This window comes from Marmota flaviventris, chromosome 15 (genome assembly GCF_047511675.1).
Source record: "Marmota flaviventris isolate mMarFla1 chromosome 15, mMarFla1.hap1, whole genome shotgun sequence".
NCBI lineage: Eukaryota > Metazoa > Chordata > Mammalia > Rodentia > Sciuridae > Marmota > Marmota flaviventris.
Window position 1 is genome coordinate 34,097,202 of NC_092512.1, and position 18,685 is coordinate 34,115,886.

Sequence of the window (18,685 nt, forward strand, 5' to 3'; positions counted from 1 at the left end):
CCTCTAGTGTCTTACCATCATGATTGTCACAGGGCTGTTCTCAGAATTAAATGTGACAATGACTAAAGCATTTAGCACAGGGCAGGGCACTATATAAATGCAGGTGGTAGTATTGTGAACTTACGTTATCTCATGCTACATTTTTGGTAGATGCTGGATACTGTAAACAATGGTTCTGGGCCCCCTTTGTAAGCATTTCTATAATAGCTTTTTTGTTGTTGTTGCTAGAGATGGAACCCAGGGTTTTAGGATGCTCTACAACTGAGCTACAGCCCCATCCCTAAGCATTTTTTAAAACTCTCTCTCCAGTCAGGATACCAAAACAAATCAATAATGAAAACATTATTTTACATGGATCATATGGGTGCCTGGAGCCCCCTACTGTTGGTAAAGCCCCAACTTACCTGTTTTCTTTTTTGTTGTTGTTGTTGTTCTTTTTGGTATTTTGTTTAATTTGTTTTTCATTCAATTTCCAGATAAACTCTTGGGGTCCTTCTATGAAGAATCCTAGTGAGGCTCAGGAGGATCAGTTAACCCATCCCACACTGCTAAGAACATAAGGAAACCTGCCCTCTCCATGATAATGGGCCTCCCCTACAAGAGTAGGAAAAGATGGGTTTTCTCATTGCTTTTTGATTATTCTAGTGTCTTCCCCCCACACCCCAATAAGAGCCTCCATTCTCGCAATGAGTTGAGAATCCTCTCACTGCACGTCTGTAGTGGAAGTATTGATACCGCCAGTTACTGGTGACGAGTCCTGCTTCCTCACATGTTGAAGTATAACATTAGAGAAGCAAGCCGAGGCAAGCATATAAAGCAGGGTTTATTTTAAAAGGGGTAGGGGCTGGGGTTGTGGCTCAGTGGTAGAGCCCTCGCCTAGCATGCGTGAGGCACTGGGTAAAATTAAAAGTATTATGTTCACCTATAACATATGTATATGTAATAAGTAAATAAAAAGGGGTAACACAGACTTCTCCTGGGAGAGAGAAGGGGTCCGTAGCTGGAATCCCAAGAAGTGAGCACATTCTGCCTTTTTTTTTTTTTTATATATGTCCTAGGCTTTCTTTGTTCTCCTGCTCTCTTCCCCTCTGTCTCCTTCCTGACTAGGCCCAGGAAATGCTTGGTGGGACGGCCAAAAGAGAAGCAGATGGGCTAGAGGAGCCAAGTTGGAGTTATCTGGGCAGGAAAGGGGTATAATTAACAACTCCCTGTAGGGAGGGACAATCTCTGAGACAGATTACCTTAACCACAAGTTGGAGCAGGGGCAGGTTATCTTGATAAGGCTTCCCAGACCCATAGTGGCCTTCTTGATCATTCTGACCTGATTTACCTATCTATACTGCCTGCCTCTTTTAATTCTGGCTTCAGTATCTTGGGGCTCTTTGCTATATGGAAAGAACCAGAACTACCTAAATGTAAGGATGGCCTTAGGCCTGAGGCTAAGCAACTCCATTTTAAAATAAACCTGCAGTCTCATCAGGCAAGCCACAGAGCCTTCCAATATGTCAACAGGCATAGCCTGATAAAACAAGTCACTTTCCACAACCCTGATAAGAGTTGGGGTGACGTCACATGTCATTTATCATGACCCTGATAAGAGCCAGAAGGGTAATATCAGGGTGGAAACCACCAGACCATATGTCCTCACTAAGATGTAGGATGTCACTAAGAAACCTGGTAACAGCTGATAGGTACCAAAAGGGTGAGCAGAAGCCCCCCATATTTAGTGTAAATAATGGAACAAATGAACAGACATTCAGCCAGCCGATACTGATGCACATATGCCGGAGAGCCTGATGAGAACCTAGACTGACATCCCAACTTGTCTCATCTGCCTGATCCTCTGCATCGTCCTCACCGCTCTCAAACTCTACAGCAGCCTCTTGACCCTGGTGAGAAAGGTGCCTTCTCCTCAGGCAGCCGTCAACTCCACAACAGGAAAAGCCTCCATCAGCTCCTGACTCCATCGCTGCGGTCTGAGTGAGTGAGCATCTGCTGGACTTAAGGCCTGAGACTTAAGATTTAAATTGAGCACTTAGGCTTAGCATGCAGAGGGAATGTCTGTCATGAGCCTGTCATGATTAAGAGTGTTTGCAGTGCTTAGAGTAACTTAGAATTTTTTGCTTTGACTTGATTATATCTATTGCAGTGCCCAGGATTAAGGATTGTCATTTCTTGAAGGACCTATAGAGTGAAATTGTATTGAGTGATTCTGACACTCTTTATTTCTTCTCCTCGACTGCATAAGTTGCACTTTTGCCCATTGCAACAGCAAAGCAGATGTCTCATTGTCCCTGTTCTCCCCACTTTTGTACCTCCCCCAGCCTGTATCTTCTGGAATGTTCTAATTGCAGGCAGCATAAGGAATCTAGTCCCATGATGCTGGGAAAGGTTGGGACAGAGATGTCCCATCTGCCCAAAAGAGGCCTGCAGAGAGTTCAGACCAGCACTCCCACTGCTGATGAACCACTCAGATGTTTGATCACCTGGGAACTATCACAGAGCACGACAGCCACAGACGGACACTGACATAGCTCTTGCTTTGTGAGAGTCTAAGCTCTCTCCAGGTTCTGGGGTAAGGAATGATATCAGGTGAGAAGAAGTGGGAGGGGGAGATCTTTCTCTTTCATGGAACATCTGTGGAACCCTTCCCCATCTCCTCCGAGTTCCTGCTTCCCAGCAACTCGGCTTTTCTGAACCTGGCATCTCTAAAGTATTTCCTGACAATGCCTGTTGCCCCTCCCTGGCATCACCACCAGATCTTCAGTTGGCACTGAGGTCGCCTCACTGTTCTCTGGATCATCAAGAGCCTCCCTAACATAAGCTGCCACTTTTCATGTCCTCTGGCTGCAGTAGAACATAAAGGTCCTCAGTCCACAGGAAAGGATCACTAAGGACCCCCAGGCTGGAGGGTAAACCATCTTTTGAGTCCTTTCAATATTGCTAAACAACAACAACAAAATTCATGAGGGGTCTGCACTTTTCATTTCTTTGTATCTCCAGCCACTAACAATGACCAGCACACAGCAGGAACTCAACAGATAGATGTCCATTCAGGAAATGGATGAATGATTTCATCATCAGACCTTTCTTCAAATGTATGAAGATTCCATATATAGTTGATGAACAGCTGATAGATATTTTCAACGAGAACCCACAGAAATAATCCAGTAAATGTCAACTGAGTAGATAGTGTGAAAAAGAAATATGTCGCCGTGGTGGAATCAATCCTTTGTCCTCCTTCTGAGAACAGTGTGAGGGCAGCTGTTACTGATCCTGAGAGATAGTTGTTCACAATCCTTTTTGAGTCAGAGATCTCATAGCAGGTCAGAATTTCAGAGACACACCCAATGGGGTCACCTCAAGATGATGGGAGAAGAAACAAAGTCTTAGCTGCCCCCAGCACCATCAAACCTCTGTGGTCCCCAGAGTAACCTCCACTCTACCCTGAGTCTAGCTTCTGGAGCCTGAGCCCCAGCTGCCACCTTTACACCCAAGGGAAAGACCCCAGGTGACAAAATGCAAAGGCGAGGTGAACCAACATGGAGCCGCAGGTTTTCCTGCTAAATCTGTTCCTCTACAATGAAGGAGGAAAATTGCCCAAAGGGAAATTCATGTAGCTGTGGCAGTGCCCTATCACAAAAGAAGATGGAGATACTACAGACGCCAACTGAGGTGAACACTTTTTAAATGACCTGTGATAAATGTATAGTTTTTACGAGCTATTTTACCAAGATTTTAAAACACAAATGCTAATTTCCTTTCATCTGCAATGGAGATACAGACATGCACCATATATTCAGTATCACTGTTGCTTTTGGGAGAAGGGGAAGTATTGCAGGATAGAAATGTGCCCAAGGCCAATTTCAAATGAGAGAAAACAAAACCTGTAGTTTAAAAACCAAACAGACTCAAATTTCATTGCCTGAAAATGGAAACTCAAATGAAGTAAAGAAAAATCCTATTGTCTGTGGAAATGTATTTTGAATTTTCAGGTTTTTCCAGAAATTTCTTCACATCAGTGCATGATATGCAGGCAACCTGAAAGGCAGCCTCTTCCGCTTTGCTGTCTACCACAGCATAGAATAAACCCAGAGGCAGGTTGGGACCTCCAATAACCAATTACATTGATCAAAGCTTCAGTCAGCTGGGCATTTGGAAGGACAATAGTGAAAAGGCATTTTTTCTAGGCATTCCTCATCCAAAGCAAAATGTGGTTCTGCAATCTGGCTGCCTGTGTTACCTCAGGACCTGGGTTTTCTCCACTGATACTTCTGGAGGGCTAACTGGAGAACATGCTCAGGATTTAACTCTTTCCTTCCTCTTCAAGCCCAAACCATGGGTGACCCCCAGTTCCTACAATATGAGCCATCAGACTGGGACACGGTGGACTCTTAGCCGTAGGCCTGCCATCTGAAGGCTCCCTGGCAAAATACCAGCACAAGTGCAAATTTGGAACTGATGGTTTTCTCCACCAGTCTGAGTAGCCCAAAGAATAATATGGGTTGGAAATAGAACTCAGAGTCTAAGAATGCTGGTAGGTGGGATTCGGTTCAGTAGTAAATAAGGCAAGGCTGGTTGTCACTTTCCTATTTAAGACTCACTTTCTGAAAGCCAAACAGCAAGAGCGCTGCTGCTAAGTAAAAATAGATTTAAATAACACCATCATCTATATATGGTTCCACTTCCTTTCCCATTAAAAGGAAATAGCCCCACACTCCAAAATAAAATTAAGAATGAATAATTAAGCACACTAAATAAGAATGTACTAAATAAGTAAAAATAGAATACAAAATAGGGCATAAAAAAATCACAACTATATTTTACTCACACATATAATGCAATATATTACAAAAATAACGCACGGTGGGGCTGGGATTGTGGCTCAGTAGCAAGGCGCTTGCTTTGCACATGTGAGGCACTGGGTTCGATCCTCAGCATCACATAAAAATCAAATAAAAAATAAAAAGGTATTGTGTCCATCTACAACTAAAATTCATTTTTTTTTTTTTAAATAACACATGGGATCACGAATTACTGATACTGTTTTCTTTTATGGGAAACAGAAATGACAGATAATGAAGCCGATTTGACTTGAGACATACTGAAGCACGGGTTCTCCGGTGCTTCAGTCTTGGCCTCACACTGAAGCACTTCCAGGTGAGTCCTGCACTAAGTGGCCACATCAGCTAACTTAACTCCAGCTCCCCTTAAGTCCAGGGAAAGAGGAAAATAAATAGTTACATTTCCATGTTTAAACATGTTATGTGTGTTCCAATCCGATAAGTCTCTTACCAAACATTCTGTGTGATTAATACAACCCGTTAGGTTTACACGGATGTGGGATGATATGCTTTTATGTATCCTAGATGCCTGTCTTAGGCTTCATAACTTCAGAAAATTTAGCTTCTAAATCCCTCCATCTAAATAGTATGACTTGGGATCCTTTATTGATAAATCTGAAAACCTCACAATGCCACATTATCTCTTAATAGTTTGTAATAAGAAGTCTAGATGGAATGAAATTCTCACCAGGCCACTTAGTAGCTGGCTAGTTTCCTCATTAAGTTGCAAAAGCACGGGGCACTGGAGAGAGCCTGCCAATGGAGCAGACAAATTCCTACATCAACATTCACAACTGTTCTTCACAGTTTAAGTTAATGAGAAAATGGCAAGAATAAACTTGAAGTGTTTGGTTCGTATCAGTGTTAAAATTACTTAAGATAATGTACACTGCAAGCTGGGCCTGGTGGTGCACAGCTGTAATCCCAGCAACTCAGAAGGCTGGGGCGGGAGGATCACAAGTTCAAGGCCAGCTGAGGCAATTTAGTGAGACCTGTTTAAAACATATATGCTTCCAATGCACAAAAGAAGACGTTCAGTCTTATTTAGCTTCCTTACAAAGTCAAGGAAAAAAAAATACATTAAGTCACTGAGTTTTGAACTTTAGGGGCCACAAACCACAGTAAGAGAAACATTTCACATTTCAAGGCTTCTCCAAACCATGTTTGCCCTCACAGCCTGTATAGAACACCGGTGCTTTTTATTTTATCCTATTCTCTTCTACTCAGTTGTTTTCCTTTCTTCCTCCCCTTTCCATCCCTCTATTTCCTTCCCTCTTCCTTTTCTTTTTTATTAAGACAATACTGATTGCATCACAACCCCCTGATGGCATCTTAGCCTGCAGTTTGAAAACACTGGACTAAATGGTAATTTTCAGTTAAAAAAATATCCTTTGTATTCATCTTTGTTAAGTTGAGCCTAATTGTGCTAAGGGGATGGACTAATTCCCAGTGTATTCAGTGGCAAAGCGCTTGGCTAGTATGAGCAACACCCTGAGTTTGATCCCTAGCACCAAACAAAAACCGGATTCCCACATTATAGACTGTATCACAAAATCGGGCTTTTGTGGGTTTTTATTACTTCTTCCTTTGCTTAAGAAAAAAAAAATCCTATTTTAATGAAGAGATGAAGCCTGAACTGGAGCTTGGTCTGTCTCACAGCTGTAAGCCCTCAAGGACCACTCCTCTCTCCCCACCCCAGGTGTCATCAGCAGATGCCCCCTTCCTGGTCATCCACATATACATGGGTCTATATAAAAAGATGAAGTCTATATAAAAAGATGAAATTTTCAGCCGTAAAGAAGAATGAAATTATGGCGTTTTTCAGTAAATGGATGGAACTAAAGACTATCCTGTTAAGTGAAATAAGCCAATCCCCAAAGGCCAAAGCCCAAATGTTGTCTCTGATATGCGAATGCTGACTTACCATAGCCAGGGGTACTCACTGGATTGGGCAGGGGGAATGGGAAGGGAGTGGGATGGTAATGGGAAAGACAGTAGAATGAATCGGACACAACTTTCCGATGTTCATATATGTGCACGACCAGCATAACTCCACATCATGTACAATCCAAGAATGGGAAGTTAGACTCCATGTATGTGTATGTCAAAATACATTCTACTGTCATGTATAACTAAAAAGAACATTTTTTTAAAAAAAGATGGAGTTTTGCTCTCTTTTAATAACATAGTTGGGTAGAGTCCAATATATGCTGTTCCCCAAATAGGACACATTGGCACTTGAGCAAACAGCAGAAGCAGTAATGTCACCTGACAGGAGTCTAAGGAGGTCCTTGTAGAAGGGCAGTGGAACCTCAACTTGGCCTTGGCAGGTTCTTGACTTAAGCCTCTGAAAAAGAATTTCAGTGATGCTTTGAAAGCAAGTGCAACATAAGATTTATTAAAGACAGTGCCACAGTACAAAGGTATACCCATCCCAGAGCAGGGTGCAGACATCCCTCACCTCAGGGAAGAGAAGTGACACGGGGCTCAGCGCTCTGGCTACATGTGATTTTCCTGGGAAGAAAAGTGCAGGTTCCCAGGCAAGCTTTTGTGAAATCAAATCCAATGTCAATTATTCGCTATTTGGGGATCAGAATTTTTTTTTTTTTGGTTAAACGTTCAGCCATAAATCAGTTGTGGGCACGTTGTATGGGTCTTTTTTTAATCTGGTATACTATTTAAATTAATCATGTTTTTCTTCTAATTGATCTGGTATAAGCATATGCTGGAGGTTTTGTTCATCTAACTAAAGGGACAACCGTAGCTGGCCATGCAGATGCGGGGCTCCTTCTAGTAAGGGGCTCCTTTTCCCTCTCCCCTAGAGTCCACTTGTCTCAGTCAGGTCCCTCTTAGCCTCCTCCACCCTTCTTTCCTGAAGCAGGTCCTAATTCTGACCTCACTTTGAAGAAGTTCTCAAGACCCTGATGGGAGAGTTGCCCCGGAGGGAAAAAAAACATCCTTATCCCTGGACAGGAAGAGGAATCCAGTCAAACAGGCCTTGCCAAGTCTCCTCCAGGTACTACCAAACCATTGGGCCATACAATTATATTTCTTCGCAGCTGCTCACTCTTCAGCAAACAGCATAAAAAGACACAAGCTTATTTATTATGCGTCTCTGTCTACCTGATTTGTTTTCCTCCATGTTTATTTTTCTATTTGTCAGCTTCGTGTCTCCCAGTTCCTTTTTTTTTTTTTTTAAATAGAACTGAGGTTTTTTTTTTTTTTAATACACATAAAAGGGATAAAAAACTGGAATTAAAAGAATATTACAGAAGCTAACAAGGTGCTAGAGGCCTGTATGCAGAAAGGCAGGCATGAGATGGTAAGATCAGAGCAGATCATTCATATGAAGGGCAGAGGCAGCCGGCTGAGGAAGGCACAGATTTCCAGGAATGAGGACAGAGGCGTACAGGAGTCTAGGATGTTTGGAGATGGGGGTGTTTAGCACCTGGCGAGGAGTCTAACACCCAGTGGACCCCCAGGACTAACAAGCAAAATGCTTCCAACTAAATCCCAGTCAGACCATTCAGCAGAGGTGTGACCTTAGCAAGCCAACTAACTGCTGTGGTCTTGGTTTCTCCATCTGTGAAGGAGAAGACGAGATCTTGTGCAGAGAGCGAATGGGCAGGGGCTTGAGCAGTGAGTGACCTTGGGAAAAGGGGAGAAGATCTGAAACACTTTCTGTGGGGAATGGGAGACAGTTGAACAGAGACTGGTAAAATGAACATGTACGACACACAGCACAAGGGAATGCAGCCAGGACGTAAAGCCAGAGGATTGCAAAACTAAAATAATGCCATGGCTGTGAACTGAGGTTGCAATTCTTTTCTTTGATTTAGCTTCTGTATACACCAAACAACAAATAATCCCCAACCCAGGGCTGGGCTGTGTGGTCACTGGGAAAGCAAGAGATGCCTGTGATCGTTCATCTTATGTGTCCACTTGACTGAGCCTTCAAGTTGGGACGTTGGCTCTTCCAAGTTCTATATCAGCTTCTGGCCTTCAGACTCAGGAATACTGCATGACCCAATTCTTTGTTCATATATATATAATATATTGCATATATATTACATAATAAACATTATATACATGTATAAATACACAAGTGCATATTTACACACATACACATTCCATTTCCCTGGAGAACTCTGATATACTACCTCACTGCACAATTTTATCAATATTTCCCTCAACTTCAGAAAATATTTGAAATAACTGCTTAGCTGCATGAAGTGTCAGGCAAGCAGGTTTTATTTTTTTACTTCAATCCTAATAAGAAAATTTCACTGGAAAGGGATCCCAAAATGAAGTAAGCAAAAAGCAAGAGTAAACAGAATGACCAAGGTGAAAAAGTCAAAAGGGAACCAGAAGGTTCAAGATTCTGACCAAACAAAATTAAGTAGCAAAAAATGTGGTGGAGACAGAAAAAGGCTAGAAAAATTAATAAATAATGACATTCAAAAATAAAAAAAGGAGTCTAATAGATACTACTGTCCCCTCAGTTCCAACGTGGGGATTAATGAGTTTTGGAAGCCGACAGGAACCACAGTGTGTACCAGATGGTGGCTGAAGAGTTAAATTGCCTGGTCAGGAGCTGGGGCTGGAGTCTGGCTGTGGAGATAAGAGCCTTCCAAAATATTTATTTTAAGAAAAGGAGCTCTGACGGGAGGGCAAGGAGCCAATTAAAATCTGGATAGTTCCAACTATGGAAAATTTTACATTTCCTTTCAACATAAGTGCCTGATGATACCCGCCCTGATTCCAGAAGGTAGGCTAACATTTTCAAGCAATCACTTCAACACTCCAGGGGTCACGTCTCCCCAAAGACTGCATTCCCACCCCCACCCACCACCCCCAAGAATGGGAGGGATGCAATAAAGCTGGCCCAAACAAATGCCTTAAGTGGCCTAAGATCTTGGCAGAGGCAAGAGAGAAGGCAGACAGCAATGTACAAGATACTTGCACTTCTGCTGACCAGAGGTCATTGCCTCTGTCTCCCACCACAAAACTGTTACAGTCTGAAGAAAGACATCCCTTCCCACTAAGGATAGTGGAAGGAAGGAATGGAGACATTGGAAAAATGAAAAGGAAATGAGTGTCCCTGCCCCACGCCAAAAGACCCATTGTCTTTTGTTGGCTCTTGGCAAAAAGACTACTGTGTGACTAGTAGGGATCTACAGAGTCAGATATGTGCCAACTATTATTTAAAATGCCTAATAATTTTATAAACAGGCGACAATTATGTTTTTAAAGAAATCAGAGCAGCTACAAAAGAATTTTAGTAATAAAGCTTACTGCTAAATTCTGCCTGGATCTTCATGGGTATTTGTGGGATAGCATTAAGTATGTTTATATAACACTCTTCAAAGGGAGAAGAAGGTACCCTTGCCTAGCATTTGTGAAGCCCTGCAAGAGAAAAAAAAAAAAAAAATGGTGGGGAAGACTTTCAAGTGCAGAGTCTTGTACACTTCCTGGTATAGACTAGACTCGGTGAATTCAGTCACTGGAGCCAGCCAGAGAGTGGCCATGTTAGTTTCAGGGGCGAGATCCCAGGGGCAGGGCTGCCAGTGGGGTTCACATCACAGCTCTGTGTGCCCCAGATGCTGGACATGGAGCTATAGGAATAATATTTGCCCAGCTGGGTTTCGGTCTGTCTTTCATCTGATTCCTCCTAGCTATTTTGTTTACTCTGTGCCATTGTATGTTAGAAGTGTTTACTTTTCTCTTTGAATTTTTAGAGGGCTCACAGCTGAATTTGCCTTGCGTCTTGGAGACTTGGACTAGGACATTTTAGCCATGCTGAACAGTTAAGACTTTGGGGACTCTTGGAGATGAACTGCTTGCATTTTGCATGTGGGATACACATGAGCCTTTGGGGCTGGGGGTGGAAAGTCAGGGTTCAGACCTTAAATAGCCTCCAAAGTCTCATGTTTCATGGCTCATAGCTTGGTCATCACCCAGTGGCACTACTGGGAGGTGGCGGAATCTTTAGGCGGTGAGGCCTATGGGAAAAAGTTAGATCACTGGGGATGTACCCTTGAAGGAGATATTGGGACCCTGGCCCCTCTCTTTTCTTTTCTTCCCTGCGGCTGGAGGTAAACAGCTTCCACCATGCACCCCTATGACGTTCTGCCTCACCACAGGCCCCCAAACAACAAAGAACCCCAGCCTCTGAAACCATAAGCCAAAAAAAATCTTCCTCTTAAGAAAATCGATTTTCTCAGTTGTTCTGTCATAGCCATGGAAACCTAACATAGGTAGGTCTCACCTTGTTCAGTAGGTGTTTATTGCCTGTTATCCACAAGTAGTTAAGTTCCAGGTGCGTAGGGTCCTTTCTGTCATTTAAACATCCAGGTATTCAGCAGCCGTTCAACCTTTGCTGAGTGGCTGAGGTTTCTGCCATCAGTAAATGGTTCTTGAATGAATGAATGATCTAAGGGCACTTTTACCTAAGCAAACTGTGACTGGCACATCCTAAACCAAGAAGGATATCATCAGACCAGTAGAGTCTGACAATTTATCCTCAGCCAGCCGTCCTCTGTTCAGGGACTGCTGGGGATGAATGGTGACTGTTGATGTGATAGCCACTGAGTGAGCTCTCCTGGGACAGATCTGTAACAGTCACAGAACTGGAGGGGGCTCTGCAGATCAACACAGCGAGTCAGAGGATGAGTGAAGCAAGTGCAAACAAAAAGACAGACTGATGGATAGCTGCCGAGTGAGACTCTGAAGTCCACAGCTCCCTGTCTTTCATAAAAGGGAATTCATATTAATTTTTAAAAAGCACACAAACATTAAAGAAGAGAATTTCAGATAATCTCTGATAGGTTTAATTGGGAAATAATTCACATACTATAAAACTGACCCTTTTAAAGTGTCTAATTGAGTGTTTTTCAGTGTTTACCAAGTTGTGTAGCCATCACTGCTACCTAACTTCCCATCTTTATTGCTCCCCTAAGAAACCCGGCTACAAACCCCTCCCCGGTACCTGTCAAACACTCATGTTTCTGAATCTATGGATGTGTCTGACCTTTCTTATAAATGGAATCATATCATGTGTGACTTTTTGTGTCTGGTGTCACTTAGCACGTTTTCAAGGCACTTTTTGTGATGGCATGATCAGTCCATCCTTTTCATGGTGGAGTAATGCTCTATCATATGGGTACATCACATGTCGTTGATCCATTCACCCTACATGAGGGCACTTGGTTGTTTCTACCCTTATTAGCAATGTTGTTTTGGACTTTCATGTCCAAGTTTTTGTAAGGACATATGGTTTCAATTCTCTTTGAGTATACATACACCTAGGAGTAAAACTGCTAGTCATGTGATTCTGGTAGCTATTTAAAGGGGAATATGCCATCTAAATAGATGTAGTCAAAGGGCAACTAATTTCACTTAAGATATCAAAAACAAGAATCTTTTTGATTCCTTTGATAACACTGACAACAATAACAAAAACAGTTAATATGTTGACCTCTTCTCAATGTCATGGGCCTTGTTAGAAAATTTGAATTTAAGGTTTAACCCTCATCTTCACAATAGTCCTACAGCATTATTGTGATCATCCCTCTTCTACAGATGAAGATACAGTTTAGACCCCAGGATATGAGGCTGCCCCAGATCAGACTCTGAGAAAGCACAGATCTGATGCCAGCCAACACAGCCAGCTCCAAGAAAGCAGGAGAGAAAGCAGACCCTTGGCACATTCCTAGCAAACACTTCTCCCATCAAAATAAAAAAGACAGCCGGATGCGGTGGCACCGCCTGTAATCTCAGAGGCTTGAGAGGCTGAGGCAGGAGGATAGTGAGTTCAAAGCCAGCCTCAGCAACAAGGAGGTGCTAAGCAACTCAGTGAGCTCCTGTCTCTAAATAAAATACAAAATAGGGCTGGGATGTGGCTCAGAGGTCGAGTGCCCCTGAATTCAATCCCTGGTACCAAAAAAGACATATTAAACATATTCTGCTTTTAGAGAAAACATAGAGAAGGCAATTTAAACCAAAAATAAAAAAAAAGGGTTGGGAATCCAATTTTAACAAAGGGGCTTTATTCTGTGCATGGAGTGACTAGCCCATTCTCTGGTTGCAGAACTAGAGTGAACTGAAGGGGAACAGAGATCAGGGACAAAATGGCCCATTTGGGAGCTGTCAGATTGGAAAGCCAGGAGGAAGAGAGGGGGCTTCCAGAATGTGCCACTTGTTTGGACACAAAGGCTGAGAAAGAAAATGGGGTAATGAGCTGGGGAGGGGGAGTGCAGGGCTGCAGCGAGAAGGGTGGGGTCTGGTGCCTGCTTCTCCTGACCCACAGTCCTGCAGGGTGGCACCATTGACCCAGGAGGGAGGCAAGACTCATGCCAATACGCCAGTGCTAGAACACAACCCCCTTCCTATGCTATGCAATCTGCCTCTTCCTAAGGGCACCCATCATTTGTCAGACTTCTTTAGAGAACTTAACAGCTTCATCATGTTCTGAACCTCTTAGATTCCTCAGTCAGTAGAGACGAGTAATGTCATTCAAGAACTTTGCTGAGCTTTGTCTCCCTACAGAGTCTGGCACGGTGAAGGCCGTGTACACAATGGATGCTAAGTGAGCACTGATTGACAGAGGAAATGATATTCCCATTAGAACCACACAGCTGTGTTTTCAATTCTGCTGATTCAATATTTCCCATCACAAACAGCTTTTTGGTCTTTCAATATTGCATCCGGTTTATCCTCATGCACATAAAGTGTCTTTGTGATCAAAGAGAATGCTGTCTGTAGCAATCTGAGGCACATCAACAATGATTCAGAGAGCAGTCTTCCCTTATTTCTCAGACTTATTGGGAAATTAAAACTGGCAATCAAAGTGAACAGAAGCTGAGCTGGTTCTTCCAGTTACAGGGACAATAAAAGGCCAAAAGAGATGGAGTATATTGGAAACTCAAGGATAATAGAGATTTGTTATGGTTTGGATGTGAGGTGTCCCCCAAAAGCTCACATGTGAGATAACACAAGACAGTTCAGGGGAGACATGATTGGGTTTTTAGAGTCTTAACCCAATCAGTGAATTAATCCCCTGGTAGGAATAACTGAGTGGTAACTGAGATGGTAGGTCGTAGCTGGAGCAGGTGGGAATTAGGCGTGGCTTTGGTGTATATATTCCTATCTGGAGAGTGGACTCTGTCTCTCTGCTTTCTGATCTTCATGGAAGCCGTTTCCCTCTGCCACACTCTTCGCCATGATGTTCTGCCTCACTTGAGCCCCAAGGAATGCAGCCAGCCTTCCAGGCATTAAGATGTCTGAAACTGTGAGCCCTCAAATAAACTCTTCCTCCTCTACAGTTGTTCTGTTCAAATCTTTAAATTGCAGCAGTGAAAAGCTGACTAAAACAGAGCTCCTTACCTATAGGTGACCAGCTAGACCTGCTCAATGCAGTAGCCACCAGCCATGTGTAGCTATTTAAATTTATTAATAATTCTAGTTTTGGGTCACACTAGCCACATGTCCAGTGATTGCCAGGGACTATCACAGTGTGTAGCACAGGCATAGAAAGTTCATCATAATGAATTATTCTGGACAGTGTTCAATCACACCTATGTGATCATAGTAAAAAAAAAAATATATGGATTATTCTTTATTATGAACTGACACTATAGGTTGACTTTTCTCAACAGAAACCCAAAACTAAGTATATTTTTAGATTGTGGATTTCACTAATCAGTAAAATCCTTTTCATAATTTGGTGCTGACAAGTCGGCAGTTTTTCAAGCAGGGCTGCCACCAGATTGCTAGGCTTAAAGCCCCATGATGATAGGCTTTATGCCTCTCCAGCTGCTCGGCTTTGTCCCTAGTTCCTAAAATACTGCCTGGTCCATAGTATGTGCTCAATAAATCTGCTAAGTAAGCGATTATATATGCACACACCTGTTGAAAACTTTGTGACTGGCTAGTGTAAATATGCTGAAATGTATTCTGGATTTTACACACACACACACACAATGTATCATCACAAAATGAATACAAGTCAGCTAAAATTTTTGAGAATTTTGTATTAAATGTGTGTAATAAAATACTCCAAATCAGAATGCTTCTGGTTGGGTGTGTGGACTTCTTTAAATTGTGTACTTCAGAATCAACCACAAGAGGGAGAGGGGGAAGAAACTACTTGCTAACTTTTCAATGGTGCCAGAGTGCCCTCTTGTGGTAATATATAGTACTTGTGTAGTCATAATTTTTATTTAAAAAGCAAGTGAATTTATAACTGACATATCTGCTCTCAGAGGCAGTCAAAATACGTACCTAAATATATATATAAAATACAGCAAGTTGTAATGCAGATTATTCCTCAGACCTATACAAGACTAGAAAAAGATAACTAAGAATTCTTATTTAAGAGGTCGTCCACCTAGGTAGGAAATGGTGAAATGCAGAAAAGCTACTTTTGGGATTTAATATTCTGAATAGTTTCTGTTCATCCTCTAGTTAAAAAACTACCTTCAAGTTCAAAGTAATATTGTACATGAGATGTATTCCTTCATTTGTCTAACATCAAAAATAATCTTTACTGTCTCCACTTTGATTTTACCCTTGATTTCTTCATACAAACCAGTCTTTCAAAGTCTATTTTGGTTGTTCTTTTACACTTTATAAGTAGTGGGAAAACATGCCAAATGGGTTTCCAACTAAGAGATAAAAATTTTGACCTTGATCATTGTGGACAGGATTTTTTTGCAAATGTTAATTCCATGTTCTGTGATCTCATGAGTAAAGCCATCTCACAGACTGGGTCTGATGGGGTGCTTCCTCAGGTGAGAGCAGGGAAAGCCAATCATGGGACCCTACGGAGCGTGGTCTCATGAAACTGAATCACTATCTGAACAAGACCTCAAGATGCGCTCACAAACTGTAAGACAACGTACCAGCTGGGGGTTCAGAGGAAGAATATTTTTTAAAGAATCTCCTGGGTGCTGGTTAAAAATGCAGAGTATTCCTCAAAACTAGAAATCATATCTCTGTAGAGTTTAATAACAAATCTGTAATTTTATTAAATTCCCCAAGAAAGAATCACTGTGTTCAAGAAACACTGAATGATGTTTCAGTACTGAGCAACTGCCAGGAAGTGTCCCTGTTTGCTGACCATCTTCTGCTTCTTTTTAAAGCTTTTCCCCTCTTGTGTTATTTTAACTATTACTGGTTGTCTTGTTTCTCATCCATTTTACCTTCTATGAATTTCTTGTTCCATTTCCCTCTCATATATTATAGTATTCAGATCTAAAATTAGTCTAAAGTTAAATCTGCGGATAAATGAAATTTGCTGATGAATTACAATGTACCATATTCTTTTAAAAAATGACACTCAGATATTAGTCTAAAGGTTCTAATGCTTGTTTGTGCTAGAAAATAAAAACCATGTATAAATTTACATTATTGAAATGGGTAAACTTTCATTTAGAGACAAGTAATCAATTAGGAAAGTTTTCTAAGCTTTCTCTAGAATGTAATACTGTTACAGATCTCTGACACACCATCTTTTATTGATGTTAACAAGAGGACCACCACACTGATTCCAAAGCAGGCAAGGTTTTTACTGTGAGCTGTTATATTTGCATATGTGGTTTTTAACCTTGTGCACATGTTCTTTGATTTCTTCTTAAGATGAAAGAACGGGCAGCCAAGAAAAAAGAAGAAAACCTTCATATCTAGATCAATTTCTTATACTTTATTTCCAACATCTGGAACCAGAATTTTGAACTGAAAGCAAGTAAAGTTCACATTGCTGAGTATATATATACAAAGTATTACTGCTACTTGATATAAGCTCATTCAAAAATCCACATGGAATATGTTCCACGAAGAGTTTCTGCTCAACAGCAACTTCAGCAGGGGAGTATCTTCCTTGGCTGAAGGCTGTAGACTACTAAATTAGCATGCAACAGGTGAACACACCATCACCCATCACTGGGGATGTTCTGGCTCCTGCCAAATGACAGCATAATTTAACACCCTAAAACCTAAATCCATCCCTGAAACCTCTCCTGTATCGCTGTCTTGGACGAGGGTTGAGGGATGGGTGGGTTTGGCTCCCTTTACACTACCTGGGGAGGGCAGGTGGCATGACAAGAACCCAGCAGTCAGAAATCATAGGTTCAGATTCTGTTCTGACTCCGACTCAAAATTTGTGACTTCTAGCACAGAAATCACCTAACTTCTTTGCCCTGAGTCTCTCCATATATAAAATGGGACAACCAGTCCTCCCATCCCAAACAGCACAGTGAAGGGCTGAGGCAACAGACAAGAATGGTCTCTACATGTTTAATGAATCTCAAAGTTAGCTGAGTTCCATCCTCGGGGAACAAGAGATTCCTCAGGAAGGCAAGGGATTCCTTTCCCAGGAACGGTGGCCTCCATGAACAACAGAAATTCTCCAACACGGACTGAGGCTCAGTGACATTCAAACTGTCTTAGTGTTATGTTTCAGACACAAATGCCACCATTCCTCCTCTACACACAATTACATCTAACCTTCAGGCTCTACAATAATTGTGATCCTTAAAATTCCCAAATCAGTGAAGAAGAGCTGCACACGCTCACGGACCCTCAGTACAGGGGTCAAGCTTTCACCCGACACTCTTCTGGGGGCAAGGGGTCTGTCTCCTTTACTCATCACGACAGCACTATGCTGGGCGCACTCCTCAGCCCCACTGTGCAAAGAGAAGGACTTGGATGGTGTGCCCAGAACTGCAGAGTTCAGCAGCAGCAGAGCTACAGTCTGGTTCCAGAGCCACCTGGTCCCGCTGCTGTACTGCGTCCCTGACAGAGGCTACGGTGAAGTCTAAACCTGACACGGCCCCTACCCCTCCCATCAGAATAATATCACAGTCGAAATACAAACTTAAGGCATAGTGTGGGCCTGGCAATCGTCAATTGTCAAAACACACTCTCCCATGGTATCCCCGTCTTACTCAACACTTGCAACCAGAAGAGTTTTTTGACATCAGAACCCAAAATTTTCCTCTTATTCAAAGGAAAACTGAAAATAAATCTGCATTCCAAATACATCTGGAATTTAGAATTCTGAATGGTAATTTGGCAGTATGTCAAAATTTCAACTATACAATATTCAATGATGCTGCAGGTTCCACTTTAGGATCTCTCCCTCCAGAGAGATTAATACAAGTATATATCGATCTGTACGAGGATGCTTGCTTACTGCAGTGGTGTTTGTGAGGAACAAAACTAAACAACCTGAATATCCGACATTGGCTAAGTACGTTATGGCAAAGACATGTGATTTTGGTCTAAAGAATGAGGTGGCTCTAGCCTGGGGTGCACAAACCTGTAATCCCAGCAGCTAGGGAGGCTGAGGCAGGAGGATCGCAAGTTCAAAGCCAACCTCCACAACACTGAGGCACTAAGCAACTCAGTGAGACCCTGTCTCTAAATAAAATACAAAATAGGGCTGGGGATGTGGCTCAGTGGCCAAGTGCCACTGAGTTCAATCCCCGGTTCCAAAAAAAGAATGAGGTTGCTCCAGCTATGCTGACAGGGGAGGGTATTTGGGATATAGTTTTAAGCAAAAAAGCAAGTGATAGAATATAGTATGATCCTAGTTTTATAAGACGAAAGCTCTGTATGTTATAGAGGAGGGCACGAAGAATACAAAGCTTCCCTTGGGAGTTAGAAGTTAGGGAGTACAGGGCATTTCCTGTGCTCTTTATAGACATCTTGTTTGCTTGAAGTTAATAATTAATGATAATATAAAATTCCATAATAAAAAGGAATCTGGAGACTAATTTCCTAAAGGGAATGGACTGTTTAGAGACGCCCTTATGATACAAACTTCTTCCTCCCATTTGCAA

At 42.2% G+C, this 18,685-nt stretch overlaps 1 long non-coding RNA gene across 3 annotated transcripts; it reads left to right on the forward strand.

Annotated features, from left to right (window-relative positions):
* Nucleotides 1–1,666: 1,666 nt before the first annotated feature.
* LOC114103245 (uncharacterized) lies at nt 1,667–16,577 on the forward strand. Of its 3 annotated transcripts, XR_003584639.3 has the most exons (4): nt 1,667–1,980; nt 2,355–2,575; nt 7,726–7,860; nt 16,482–16,577. It is a non-coding gene; the product is annotated as an uncharacterized lncRNA (long non-coding RNA). The 3 variants fall into 3 exon arrangements; XR_003584635.3 differs by lacking the exon at nt 2,355–2,575; XR_003584638.2 differs by lacking the exons at nt 7,726–7,860; nt 16,482–16,577 and adding an exon at nt 3,004–3,977.
* The last annotated feature ends 2,108 nt before the right edge of the window (nt 16,578–18,685 follow it).